The sequence below is a fragment of the Mustela nigripes genome, chromosome 2, assembly GCF_022355385.1.
Source record: "Mustela nigripes isolate SB6536 chromosome 2, MUSNIG.SB6536, whole genome shotgun sequence".
NCBI lineage: Eukaryota > Metazoa > Chordata > Mammalia > Carnivora > Mustelidae > Mustela > Mustela nigripes.
Window position 1 is genome coordinate 34,504,304 of NC_081558.1, and position 15,030 is coordinate 34,519,333.

General features: G+C 41.5%; 1 pseudogene; it reads left to right on the plus strand.

The window, feature by feature from the left end:
* The first annotated feature begins 13,193 nt into the window (after positions 1-13,193).
* On the plus strand, positions 13,194-13,712 carry LOC132009839 (protein LLP homolog; annotated as a pseudogene).
* Positions 13,713-15,030: the final 1,318 nt, after the last annotated feature.

The following is a 15,030-nucleotide window of genomic DNA, read 5'->3' on the forward strand; positions in this document are numbered from 1 at the left end:
GGCTTTAACCCACTGAGCCACCCAGGCGCCCCAAGATTTTATTTATTTATGAGAAAGAGAGAGAGAGAGTGAGTGATTATGAGCTGGGGGGAGGTGCAGAGGGAGAGGGAGAAGCGAGAAGCAGACTCCCTGCTGAGCACAGAGCCTGAGGCAGGGCTCCATCCCAGAACCCTGAGATCTTGACTTGAGCTGAAGGCAGAAGCTTAACCAATTGGGCCACCCAGGTGCCCCTCGGGGGGGAAAAAAAAAAGAAATATTCTTCATTTACAAAATGTTTCTAGGCAGCTTGGGTATTCTGAAGGGCATTACAGAATAAGCAGATAGGGTGGGAGAAACAGTTTGACCCTGTGTTTCTCTATTATTCTTCCTTCGGTGACAGTTGATGTGTTTCTTGGGTCTCAAGTTCATCTGCTTGGGAGCAAAAGAGATGGGTCAATATTGGCAGTTTCTGGAACATTTTGCATCTGCTTCATGTGCTGAGTTTTATGATATATAATGTTACAAAGCATTTTCCTCCATAAACACAGTTAATAGGGCATATTAGATTGGCCCTTCAGACAGATTAGGCAGGTTTTTGTCTTAGCCTTTGATGAAAGCCAGCAAGAGCACAAGGGGCACAGTTTTAAAAATATCATCCTAATAAAAGTTTCTGGGATTAGCTCCGACCCTGACGGCAGCCATGAGAAAGTCGACGAGTCGCTGGCGCCTTATCAGTTATCAACAGCAGTTACTCTGCTGTGCCAGGACAAGGAAAGAGCAGTCCCTTTCCCCCCAGAATAAGAATGGTTGCTGCTGCCTTGTAGGAAGGCATCAACACCATCAACCAAGAAAGGACATCCTTGCAAGAACCTCTGAGGTTTTTCACCCTCCAGAGTGAATCCTAGCTTCCCTCAATTAAAAAAAAAAAAAAAAAAAAAAAAGTGATAGAAGCAGCTTCGTTCTCCCCAGTTAAACACCTTTGCTTTTCTTTGCGTCTGATGATAATGTGAGAAGGAAGGTGGGAGCAGAAGCAGAGAAGAGCTTAGCAGAGAGAAGGTGGAAAACTAGGACTTTGTTGCCAGTGCTCCCCACACGAATGCCCACACATGCCAAGTAGGGACTTCGTTTCACGTGTCGGGTTTGCAGCCTGGCAACGTATTTTGAAAGCCGGATAACCGAGGGAAGATTCGTATTTTCCCAGCATTACCATTTTCCCAGCATTACCATTTTCCTTCTCCGATACTGTAATTTTTGTGGTGATCGTTCAGAATACCAATCTACTTTGGAAATTACTTCCCCCCCCATCCCCCCACTCCCGTTTTTGCCTTAGGGAACTGTTATCTCAGATTATTTTGATCAACTCTTCCACCAGCCAGTCTCAAGACGCGGAAACAACCACTTTGCACATGCTCTGATAGGAAATTTAAGTCTGAACAAGCAGAAAAATGTGGTTAAGCATCTGAAGACATATTTAAATTTCTGTGAACTGACTAGCTACATTGTTTGAATTCTTTAGCCACTGTTTATGTATTCTCTTAATTGAAACTATTGGGAAATAGTTGAAGATTCTCATGTGGTTGTAAGAAATACAAAAATACCAGTTCTGTGTGCACTTGATTCAATTTTCTCCAATGTTAACATTTTATAAGAATCTAGTGCAATATGACAACCAGGACAGCGACATAGATATAATCCACCAATTATATGTAGATTTCTGTGGTTTCACCTGGCTTCATTGTGTCTCTGTGTATGTATTTAGTTCTATACAGTTTTGTCACCTGTTTATGACTCCAGGGCAATCAAGACACTGAACAGGTACAGCACCACAAGCAACCATGAATTTGCTCCCTTGTAACTACACTCACCTTGCTTGGGTGGTTATAATCCCTCCCCCTTCCACAGCCACCATGAACACATTCTCAGTTCTTAAAGTTTTGTCATTTCAGCACTTTTACATATATGGAAACATCCTGTATTATCCTTGGGAATTTTTTTTTTCCCCCACTTAGCGTAACTCCTTGCAGATTCACCCAAGCTGTTGCTGTATCAGCAATTGGTTCCTTTTCACTCCTGAGTAGTATTCCCTGGTGTGGATGGACTACAGGTTGTTTCCCCACCCATCTGCTGAAGGATACTGGGCTGTTTCCAGTTTGGAGCTATCATGAATACAGCCATGAACTTGCACGTACAGGGGTATGTGTGCGCGCGCGCGGGTGTGTGTGTGAAGGTAAGTGTTTTAGTCTGGTTGGGCTGCTCTTACAAAGCATCATACTCTGGGTGGTTTGCAAACAAGAGAAAGCTATCTCAAGGCTTCGGAGTCTGAAAGTCAGAGTTCTGAGTATCAGCAGGGGGTCAGGAAATCAGGTTTTACGAAGGGCCCTCTCTTGGGTTGCAGAGTGCTGTCTTCTCTATGAGTCCTCATAGGATGGGAAGAAGGGAGAGGCAAACGCTAATCCCCCTCCCCCATCCAGGGCTCTAGTCCTAATTACTTCCCAAAGACTCTGCCCCTTAATACCTTCACATTAGGGAGCAGAGTTTCAACATATGGCTTTTGGGGGCACACATTCAGTCCACAATAAATTTTCGTTTCTCTGGGATTAATGCCTAACAGTTCAATTTCTGCGCCACATGGTAACTGCCTGTTCAGTTATATAGGGAACTGCCAAATTGTTTATCAGAGTAAGTAGTGTGTTTCCACTAGCAATGTATGCGTGATCCTGTTGCTACTCTTGCACACCGGCTTTTGGTGTTACTGTAATTTTTTATATTAGCCACTATTTTTCCCTTTAAGTTTAAACAAAGAAATAGAAGTTTCACCATCCTAAATATGTCTTCAAGTGTTCCCCTCTCTTTACTCCTGAACCCTTGGTAATCACTCATCTGTTCACTGTTTCTATAATTTTGCTTTTTCCAGAATTTCATATGAGTGGAATTATACAGCCCACAGCTTTTCCAAATTGGCTTCTTTCATTTAACAATATGCACTTAAGATTCATCCATATCTTTCTTTTTAAAAAAAAAAATAAAGATTTTATTTATTTGAGAGAGAGAGAGAGAGTGCTCGAGGGCATGAGTTGGGGGAGGGGCAGAGGGAGAGGGACAAGCAGGTTCCCCACTGAGTGGATGCAGGGCTCAATCCCTAGACTCCGAGCCACCCATGGAACCTCCAGATTCATCTATATCTCCTTGTGGCTTGGTAGCTCATTTTTATTGTTGCTGTATAATATTCCATTCTGTAGAGGTGGTACAAATTGTTTATCTATTTACCTATTATTGTTTGCTTCCAACTTTTGGTAATTATGAATAAATCTGGGTAAATATTCACATACAGGTTTTTTATGTGGGCCAAGTTCCTAAATCAGTGGGATATATGCCTAGAAACGTGATTGATTGATTGTATGGTAAGGCCATGTTTAGTTTTGTAAACAAATTGCAAAATGTCTTCCAAAATGGATATTCCATTTGCATTCTCTCCAGCAATGAATAAGAGCTCCTGTGGCTCCACATCCTCGATGGAAGTTACTGTCAGTTTTGGGTTGTAGCCATTCTGACAGGGGCGAAGTGGTATTTCATTGTTTCAATGTGCAATTTCCTAATGATAGATGATGTCAAGCATCTTTTTGTACACTTACTTGCCATGTATATCCTTTCCTTGGTGAGGCGTCCATTCAGAACTTTTGCCTATTTCTTAACCAGCTTGTTTGTTTCTTATTGTTGAGTTTTAAGAGGGGCTTGTATACTTTGGATATAAGTCTTTTCTCAGATATGTGTTTGGCAAATATTATTCCCTGATGGGGGCTTGTCTTTCACAGATCAAAAGTTTTTAATTTAGGGACACCTGGGTGGCTCAATGGGTTAAGCCTCTGCCTTCGGCTCAGGTCATGATCCCGGGGGCCTGGGATCGAGCCCCTCCTTGGGCTCTCTGCTCGGCGGGGAGCCTGCTTCCCTTCCTCTCTCTCTGCCTGCCTCTCTGCCTACTTGTGATCTCTCTCTGTCAAATAAATAAATAAAAATCTTATTTAAAAAGTTTTTAATTTAAATAAACTTAGCAATTTTTCTTTCAAATATCTGTGCATTTCAATGTTTTTGTTATTACTGTTGTATTTTTGAAGTCACCAGCAAACCCAAGTTAATGAAGATTTTCTGCTATGTTTCATCAAGAAGTTTTATAGCTTCACATTTTGTTTTTACGCTGGTGATCCATTGAAAGTTTCTGTGTAACGTGTAAAGTCTGTGTCTAGCTGAATTTCAGTATCCATCTATCTCCAATCACTACAACATCGTTTGCTGACATGACTATCCATTCTCCATTAAGCTGCATTTGCTCTTTGTCAAACATCAGTTGACTACCGTGTGGCCTATTTTGGAGGAATCTCTTCTGTCATACTGACCTGTATATCTATTCTTTCACTAATACCATCCTGTCCTTTTTAGGTGTTTATTTTGGTTCTAGTTAGTTAATGTACGGTTATACTACTCTCAGCTGTACCATTTAGCCAATAGGTGTGTAGCTGCCTCTCACTGTGATTCTAATTTGGACGTTTCCAATGGCTGGTAAATTGAACACCTTTTTGTGTTCTACCTCTATCTCCTCTTCAATAAAATGCCTGTTCATGTCTTTAACCATTTTCTCATTGGCTTTTTATATTTTTTGCCATTGAGTTTTGAGATATCTTCTTGTGCTCTAGATGTAAGTTCTTTGTTAGATGTATCCCAGTCCCATACCTTGTCTTTTTCCCTGCCTTCCATGGGCTTTGCCTTGTATTTTAAAGGTTCGCCTTATATATTTATATATTTATTTGTTTGTTTGTTTGTTTGTTTTGCTTACACCGTTTTTAAGTTAAAATTCAATTAATTAACATATAATTTATTATTGGTTTCAGAGATAGAGATCAGTGATAAAAGATATCTTGATAAAAGATAACTCATCAGTGTTATGTAATACCCAGTGCTCCTTATATCACAGGCCCTCCTTAATGCCCATCACACAGTTACCCGATCCCCCAAACCCTCTCCCCTCCAGCAACCCTCAGTTTATTTCCTTTGATTAAGAGTCTCTTATGATTGGGGCACCTGGGTGGCTCAGTGGGTTAAGCCATCTTCGGCTCAGGTCATGATCTCAGGGTCTTGGGATCGAGCCCCGCATCAGGCTCTCTGCTCAGCAGGGAGCCTGCTTCCTCCTCTCTCTCTGCCTGCCTCTCTGCCTACTTGTGATCTCTGTCTGTCAAATAAATAAATAAAATATTTAAAAAAAAAGAGTCTCTTATGATTTGTCTCCTTCTCTGATTTTTTCTTGTTTTATTTTTTATGGCTTTCCCCTACTATCCTCTGTTTTGTTTCTTAAATTCCACATAATGAGTGAGATCATATGATAAGATAAGATCCTCTGATTGAGTTATTTTGGTTAGCATAATACCCTCTAGGTCCAGCCATGTTGTTGCAAATGGCAAGATTTCATTTTTTTTTTTTTTAAAGATTTTATTTATTTATTTGACAGAGAGAGATCACAAGTAGGCAGAGAGGCAGGCAGAGAGAGAGAGGAGGAAGCAGGCTCCCTGCCGAGCAGAGAGCCCGATGCGGGACTCGATCCCAGGACCCTGAGATCATGACCTGAGCCGAAGGCAGCGGCTTAACCCACTGAGCCACCCAGGCGCCCCAAGATTTCATTTTTTTGATGGCTGAGTAGTATTCCATTGTGTGTATGCAGTATATAGATACACACACCCCACCTTCTCTATCCATTCATCTGTAGATAGACATCTGGGCTCTTTCCTTAGTTTGACTTTTGTGGACATTGCTGCTATAAACATTGGGGTGCACATGCCCCTTTGGATCACATTTGTATCTTTGGAATAAATCCCTAGTAGCACAATAGCTGGGTTGTAAGGCAGCTCTATCTTCAACTTTTTGAGGGAACTCAATACTGTTTTCCAGAGTGGCTGCACCAGCTTGCATTCCCACCAAGAGTGTAGGAGGGTTCCCCTTTCTCCACATCCTTGCCAACACTTGTCGGCTCCTGACTTGTTACTTTTAGCCATTCTAACTGGTGTGAGGTGGTATCACGTTGTGGTTTTGATTTGTATTTTCCTGATGCTGAGTGTTACAAGCACTTTTTCATGTGTCTGTTGGCCGTTTGTATGTCTTCTTTGGAGAAATGTCTGTTCATGTCTTCTGCCCATGTCTTGTTTGGATTATTTGTTCTTTGAGTGTTAAGTTTTGTAAGTTATTTACAGATTTTGGACAATAGCCCTTTATCTGATGTCATTTGCAAATAACTTCTCCCATTCTATTGGTTGTCTTTTGGTTTTGTCAACCGACCGTTTCTTTTGCTGTGCCAAAACCTTTTATCTTGATAAAGTCCCAATAGTTCATTTAAAAAAAAAAATCTTTGTTTTGTTTCCCTTGCCTTTGGAGATGTGTCTAGCAAGAGCTTGCTGTGGCCAATGTCACAGAGGTTGCTGCCTGTGTTCTTCTCTAGGATTTTGATGGATTCCTACCTCACATTGAGGTCTTTCATCCATTTGGAGTTTATTTGGCTGTCTTTTTTCCATTGGACATTCTTTTCTGCAGTTGAAGGAAAGTTGCCCACAGAGTTAAGGGTTCCCTTTTCTGTTCCATTGACCATTGGATGTGTCTGTTTTTGTGCCAGTATCATACTGCCTCGATGATTATAGCTTTGTAATAGAGCTTAAAGTCCAGGATTGTGATGCCACCTGTTTTGGCTTTCTCTTTCAACAGTCCTTTGGCTATTCAGGGTCTTTTCTGGTTCTACACAAATTTTAGGATTATTTGTTCCAGCTCTGTGAAAATAGCTGATGGTATTTTGATAGGGATTGCACTGAATATGTAGATTTCTCTAGGTAGCATAGACATTTTAACATTATTCCATGTCCTAAAAGCCATACACAAAAAGCCCACAGTGAATATCATTCTCAATGGGGAAAACCTGAGACCTTTTCCCCAAAGGTCAGGGACATATCAGGGATGTCCACTATCACCACCATTATTCAACATAGTACTAGAAGTCCTAGCCTCAGCAATCAGACAAAAAAAAAAGAAAGAAAAGGCATCTGAATCGGCAAAGAAGAAGTCAGACCCTTGCTCTTTGCAGATGACATGATACTTTCTGTGGAAAACCCAAAAGACTCCACCCCAAATCTGCTAGAACTTGTACAGGAATTCAGCAAAGTGTCAGGATATAAAATCAATGCACAGAAATCAGTTGCATTTCTATACACTAATAATAAGAGAAATTAAGGAGCTGATCCCATTTACAATTACACCCCTAATCATAAGATATCTAGGAATAGACCTAACCAAAGAGAAAAAGGATCTGTACTTGCCTTATATTTTAAAGGCAACTTTTAAGTAACTTTTATAGTTAATTTTTTTCTTGTGTTAACATTTATTGTTGTTTAAGGTGCTCTTTGCTTTACTTTCTAATCCATAACAATAGAAGAGAAAGAACTTTTTTCTTCTTCAATGGCCATCATTAGGGTGATAATTTTAGAACAGAATGAGACATTATTTTCAATGAATTTAGTATGCTTTAGCAGAGTCAACAAGGAATGTACTTCTAGTAATGGAGATAGTATCAGCAGGGGAAAACATGCTACTGTCCAAGACTTGGGATACTGGTAGATGTTGTATAAAGAGACGAACATGCATCATGGGAATAGCACATGTTCAAACTGGGCACGGGTTGGGGAGAGAAAAAATCTGATAGTGGGTAAAACACTGAGAAAGGTTATCTGGAAGCTGAGCAACCCAAGTCCTCAGATTCATCATGGTCATTACTTGGGAAGGGAAACGTATTTTAATGAAGCAGGAAAAGAAGGTAGTCACCAAACTGCTGTTGTGGGTTTGGGACTTGCAGAGAGTGTAGTTAACCTATATGAGTTTAGATTTTAATTTCCAGTTTCTTAATTTAGGTTCAAGATTACTAATGGATGGGACTGCTGGGTGGCTCGGTTGGTTAAACATCTGCCTTTGGCTCAGGTCCTGATCCCAGATTCCTGGGATCCAGTCTCCTATGGGGCTCCCTGCTCAGTGGGGAGCCTGCTTCTCTCTCTGCTTGCCACTCCCATTGCTTATGCTCTCTCTCTGACGAATAAATCAATAAAATCTTAAAAAAAAAATTGCTAGGGCACCTGGGTGGCTCAGTCATTGAGCATCTGTCTTTGGCTCAGGTCACAATCCCAGCATCCTGGGATGGAGCCCCACATTGGGCTCCCTGCTCAGTGGGAAGCCAGCTTCTCCCTCTCCCAACCCCCCCTGCTTGTGTTCCCTCTCTCCCTGTGTCTCACTCTGTCAAATAAATAAATAAAATCTTAAAAAAAAAAAAAGATTGCTAAAGGATATCTTATTAGATTAAGGGCTGAAAAAAAATCACATTTGTTATATGATCCTTACCATCTACTCTATGGAAAGGTAAGCACATACACACTTACATACTGCATATCTGGATGCTTTTCATACTCCTGAGCTGTATTAGTAATAGAAGAATATAATTAATAATAGAAGGAATTTACACTGACATTGGTCTAGTATAATTTCCTCACTATGTAAGAGGCTATTTGGAAGAAGACTGTCAGTCTGTTTTCCAGGAACAAGGTCTCTTGCTACCTTCCCATTCTTTCTCAATGTGAAGACTGACCTCTAGTGTTCTTCCTTTAAGAATTAATAAATGTCATCTGGTTGTGAGGGCTATCTGGGAGCAAGTAGAGATTTATAGACAAACCCCTTCTGAGGTGAATTCTGCAAATATCCGTTACACACCTACCATGGGCTGATCCCTGCTGACGAAGCCCCGTTTTATTCTAGAACTCCTTCAAACGTCTCCAGTTATTTCAAACAGTTTCTGTTAGAGATACATTATCGAACAGGACGAGCATATTATAGAACTCAGAATGTAAAACAAGGGTTGATATCTCACTACCTAAAATGAAGAAAGAAAGGAAAACTGGCCCCATCCTGTTCACATATTTAAAATAGTTAAATCCTGAAATGTTTATTCTTGCAAACCATTCTGTTTAGAGATTGGTTCCCAACAAAAAGAGCTTCAAAGCTATAAGTTGTAAAAGATACCAAACACTTAGGATATAAATGGCAGTTTTTCATGAGAATGATCTAATGCAATTTTTCTACCTTTTATTAGAGAAAATTGCGAGCGTTCACAGAAGGAGAATAGAACACTAGACCTCCGTGTGCCCATGGACCAGCTCAGCCATTAAGGAGATTCTACCAATCAAATCTCAACAGCACTTCCCTCTTCCACTCCAAACCCCTTCATATCCAGTGACATTTTAATCAGTTTTATTAACTGCCATATTTTGTGCATCAAAATCCATTTTTTCAGTGCTTAAAAACCTTCTGTGAAACACTATCTGATATTCTGAACTCTATTTGCCTGAAGGAAGAAAAATGAAGTTATAGCAGATTTGAGGGCAGTAAAAGTAAGGTGCTATAAAGGTGCTATGAAAATTAGCCTTTAGGTCATGATTAACTATTACTCAAGCAAAAAATAAAAATAAAAAAGTCATCAAAAGAAAGACAACTGTAAAGCGAGAGAAGCAGACAGCAAAATGGAGAGAGGGAAAAGGAAGAGAAAAATGAAGGAATGAAGGGGGCTTAAGAATGAACAGAAAATGTCATTCTTGCAGTCACCTCCTCTAAGAAGCCTTCCCTAATAGTTGGAATTAATTACCCTTTCCTCAGCTTGCTTTATATTATTCCATTCTGCTAAAATGCTGCAAAGATCTGTTTCCCCCCAGAAAACATTTAGCTATGTATTTGTTGAGGGTTAGAATTATGCCTTCCTCTCTGTGTATTGACTTCTCCTCCCTGGATTATTCCAACAGTCTTCTGACTCCCTGAGTCTGTTCTTGACCTTTGCTATTTCTCAGGGGGCAGTCAGAGGAATCCTGTTAAAATCTGAATTGGCTCACATCACTCCTTTATTCAAAACCCTATAAAGTAACTTGCCATTTCATTTAGAGTGCAGCTGAAGTGTTTACAAGGGCCTCAAGCCATCCAGGCATCCTCTACCTCAGGGCCTTTGCACAGCTTGCTTTCCCTGTCAGGAACATTCTTCCCCCAAATGTCTTTCTAATTCACTCACTGTTTTCAAGTTCTTGCTCAAATATTATCTTTCACTTCCTTGCTCTAGCTCTTTTTACCCTACCTATAACTGTACTTTTTTTTTTCCAAAGCAAGGAAATGGGTCTGTGTGCTCCATTGGGACATGGGCTTCATGTGCAGGATGTGTCTCCATTGCCTTGCATAGAGCTTGTGCCTGAGTAGGATACTCTTAAGGTATCTGTGGGACAAATAATGGATGGATTCCCACATGGTGTGTTGGAAATAGGAGGCACACTTAATAAATGAGCCAGTGAATGAATTCTGACCCAATTTTGTTCTGAATTCTGACCCAGATTTGTACCTGAGAAAACAGGGGAGAAATACTTAAAAAGTTAGGGCAATTGCAAGTGAATTTGATAACAAAGAACAAGGTAGTGGCTCATTAACTTTGGAAAGTGTAGCTGTGAGCCTGAAGTAGGAGTTCTGGAAACCAAGTGGCATGTCCTGCCCCCAGTTCTGTTTCAGCACCAACTTGTCATCCTGAAAGTTGCATGCTAAGTTTTTTCTCCCACCTCTGGCACTGGTGCAAATCTTTTTTTTTTTTTTTTAAATTTTATTTATTTATTCATGAGAGACAAAGAGAAAGAGAGGCAAAAGGGGAGGAGAAGCTGGCTCCCTGTGGAGCAGGGAGACTGATTAGGGACTAGATCCCAGGACCCTGGGATAAGGACCTGAGCCAAAGGCAGACGCTTAACTAAATGAGCTACCCAGGTGCCCTGTTGTAAATCTTTCGAAAAGAGAAGTTAGGAACCCCCATCCACCCCAAAGTTAGCATACCTGAAATTGGGTGTTTCAAAGCAGGCTTCTCTCCTACTAATTGTATTCTGTTTAATTGTTTCTCATGTCAAATGGTAGCATACACCCTTCTGAGAAAAAAAAAAAAGTTTTCCTCTTGGTCACCCTGCAGCAATATCCTTGGGAATGAAATAAGTGCAGAAATATCAAGGGAAAAGCACAAAGGCTCTTCTTAAGTGGGTGGTCAATATCACTTTAATTCTTCATTGTAATCCACACAAACCCAAAGCCCTGTGAACTATTAAATTACTATGGGGATTTCCTCTGGGCTCCTTGCCCCAGCTGGTCTCAGGATGTTCTGGGCAACAGGCGGCTTGGGTAATGCTCTCTGAACACCTGTCACCTGCTTCATACAATAATCTAAATAGAATGTGAATACAAAAGGCCTATTATCAATTATGCAATGATCAGTTTGGCTCCAACTACATGTCTGTGTGGCCTGCTTTAGAGCACGTTGTACATTCCCTTAGCAGGCACATCAAAACCCATGAAACAAGAAAGGGCATGAAGAGGTAGTTGCTAGCTCTACTTCCAGTTAAATGAGTCTGGGCATATGGAGATGATCAGTGGGTAGAGGCAGATGTTTGTGTAATGAGAAAGGCAGGGGCTGGGCATACCAGTGTTATCCAAGCTCTGAAATATGAATGTGTGTGTGTGTGTGTGCTTGTATTTTGTGGATAGTTCTTTTTCTGCTGATGCGACCCCAAATGATATTCAAATTCTTAGTGTGGAAACTCTGGCTTCTTGCCTTTGCTACCATCTTTATTCAATGTGTGGCCAGTTCAGGGTTAACTGGTTGTCCCCATTGCACAGGACTGAGAGGGCACGGCACTTGTAGTGCTCAAACTGGGAAAATCCTGGATAAACTGGGACAAGTGGGTCACCCTCTGTCCTAAGTGCTCCGTATTGGTTCACAAGGCGTCTATCTGCCATCCACCGGGATATATGATTCCAAGGGGGCTCAAAATCAGTATTGAGGCTACTTGCAAAGCAAGACCACAGGAGGGATAAATAGGAAGCCAGTGGTACTGCAGGGTTGGAGGCAATAGCTGGGGATCCTCCAGAAACAGACAGTAACAGAGCACACCCTCTGTAGAGAAATTTTAAAGCAATGATAAAACTGATTAGAAGTCAGTGTGCTTTTCATTATCAGCCTGCACCAGCCATTCTAAATGAAGTCAGTGATAAAAGGCTCCTCCTGGGGGTGCCTGGGTGGCTCAGTGGGTTAAGCCTCTGCCTTCAGCTCCAGTCAAGGTCTCAGTCAGGGTCCTGGGATGGAGCCCTCTCTGCTTGGCAGGGAGCCTGCTTCCCTGGGCCCCCCGCCCCTGCCTGCCTCTCTGCCTATTTGTGATCTCTCTCTCTCTCTCAAATAAATAAATAAAATCTTAAAAAAAAAAAAAAAAGTCTTCTCCTGGCAGGGGCAAATTACCCGCCTGCGACACTTCCTACTTTGGAGTGTGCCCCTGTAATGGAATGGAAGGTAATCCATGACCTGTGAATGTCCTTTTTTATTGAGAATTGCTGTGCTGAAGTTGAGCCCTTTCTATACTTTTCTTATTTAATGTTCTCACCAATTTGTAAGGAAGACACTTACTCTAGCCCTTTTGCAGATAAGGTATTAAGAAGTCAAGTCTCTTGTTTAAGGCCACACAGACAGTAAGCTGACAATCAGGCCAAGGATAGGGCATCTCAGCCCTGGTGCGCTGTTGCCTTTGCTCCTACATAAGGACAAGTCTAAAAGCCGCTTCCCTAATGGGCACACTGAAGTGGCGGGCAGAGTGGGAGGTCAGCAGTGATTGCAAGATGAGCTGCTTAATAATAACTGAGTGGATGAATGAGGGAATACATTGAGTGAAAACTGGTGCTGTCTTAGAATTACCAGACTCCAGAGAGCTTTGAGTTCAAGCAGGACAGATTTTTTTTTTTTTTTTTAAATTTTTCCAGCCATTGGGGCTTGCCAGTCCTAAGAATTGAGAACATTGAAGACTGAGCTGGTCCCTGTCCCGGTTACTCCCCTTTTGGGGAAGATGCTTACACTAATGGATACCAAGTGTTTGTGGATGAGCTGCACCATGAAACACTAATGTAAGGATTTTATTTATTTATTTAGAGTGCCGGTAAGGGGAGGGGCAAAGGGAGAGAGAAGCCGATGTCACTCTGGGTGTTGATCTCGGGACCCTGAGATCATGACCTGGGGCGAAATCAAGAGTTGGGTGCTTAACTGACTGAGCCACTCAGGTGCCCCAAGATTCTTCTAAGATTTAGTCTATCTTAGGAAGATGCGTGCAGAAAAGAGAAAAAAGAATGCCCCAAAGGAACTCAGCCACTGAAAAGTATTCTTAAAATAGATAGTGATGTTTTAATGAAAGATGTTCAAGAGATAGCAACTGTGGTGGTACCCAAACATTGTGAAGAGAAAACTCAGTGTGTGGTACAAGATGAAAAAGATGACATGAAAATGGAGACTGAAATTAAGAGAAACAAAAAGAGTCTTCTAGACCAGCATGGACAGTACCCCATATGGATGAACCAGAGACAAAGGAAAAGGCTGAAGGCAAAGCGAGAAAAAGGGAAGGGGAAAAGCAAAGCAAAAGCAGCAAAGGCGGCCAAGGGTTTGGCCTGGTAGACTCTTAAAAACTTGAAAACTCCTACATGGGACAGGTCTTTGATTACAATGTATACATGGATTTCAACTTCCACCAAGTGAAAACTTTGTCTCCAGAATTAACTTGACCTTGTTCTTCAATTCAAACCTACCTTAACTCCTCAACTTTGTTTTGGGATCTTGAATAAAATATTCTCATGGCTTGTAAGCCATGGAAAATGGAGGACCCAGGACTGAGGTGGATTCTCAAGGTCTAACGTAGGCACCGAGGCCATCATTAATGGGGCTCCCAAGTCCCACTGCCTTTGAAACTGACCTGATATGTAATGAGGGTGATGCTCCCTGCTCCTCGCTCTTCCTGGGATAGTCTAATTTGGAGACTTTTCCATGATTTTAAGAATGGGCTTCAAGCTAGAGTTTGCATGTTAATGTTCTATGGCCTATGTCTGATCAGTATACGCATTTGGTTTGGCCTGTAGTGGTTCCAAAAATTTTTAAGTGATATTTTAAAGAATAAGAAGACTTTGTAAAAAACCTGGATTTTTGGCTTCTCCTCAAACAGTAGAAAAGCTAGCTCTACACCAGTCCAGCAGCACTGGCTGACTCGTCTTGCCTGACTCCTTCGGCAAGGCATGAAATGACAACTGCCATTTGAGTCTATCATTAACTCAACTCACTTCATTCATTTAGGTCACCTGTCTGTTCCCTGCATGAAGCTAGTGACCCTTCTCTGGATCTGCACTGGCCAGTACAGTAGCCACTAACCACATAAGAATAAAAAGTTTATGTTTAAATTAACATTAATAAGATTTAAAATTTGGCTTCTCAGTTGCACTAACCATACTTCAAGTGCATCTCAGCCAGAGGTTAGTGACTGCCATATTGGGTGAGATAGATCACAATGTTTCCATTACTAAATGGATGGAGTTTCTTGGGCAGAGCTGCTGTAGACATCACCTATTTCAGAGTTGTGGCTGGCCCACTAACACCCTCACCCCCATGGGTTTTACCCTGAAAATCCTATTATAGCAAGAGCAGAAGGGGGAGAAGAAGAAAGAGGAGGAGGAAGAATCATTTGTTGGGTGCTTACTCTCTGTCAAGCACTAGAATAAGAACATTCCACAAATTATCTAAATTAATTGCTTACACAGTCCTATGAGATAAGGGAGATAACTCCTCCTTATCTAAAGATGAAGAAACAGGCTTAACAGTTAATTAAATTGCTGAAGCTCCCATCATTAATGTATGGTAGTCTAGGATCTAAATCAAGGTCTGGGGACACCTGGGTGGCTCAGTGGGTTAAGCTGCTGCCTTCGGCTCAGGCCCTGATCTCAGGGTCCTGGGATTGAGTCCCGCATCGGGCTCTCTGCTCAGCGGGGAGCCTGCTTCCTCCTCTCTCTCTCTGCCTCTCTGCCTACTTGTGATCTCTCTCTGTCAAGTGAATAAAATAAAATCTTTTTAAAAAAAAATAAAGAAATAAATCAAGGTCTGTTTGGTCCTAAAACTCAGGC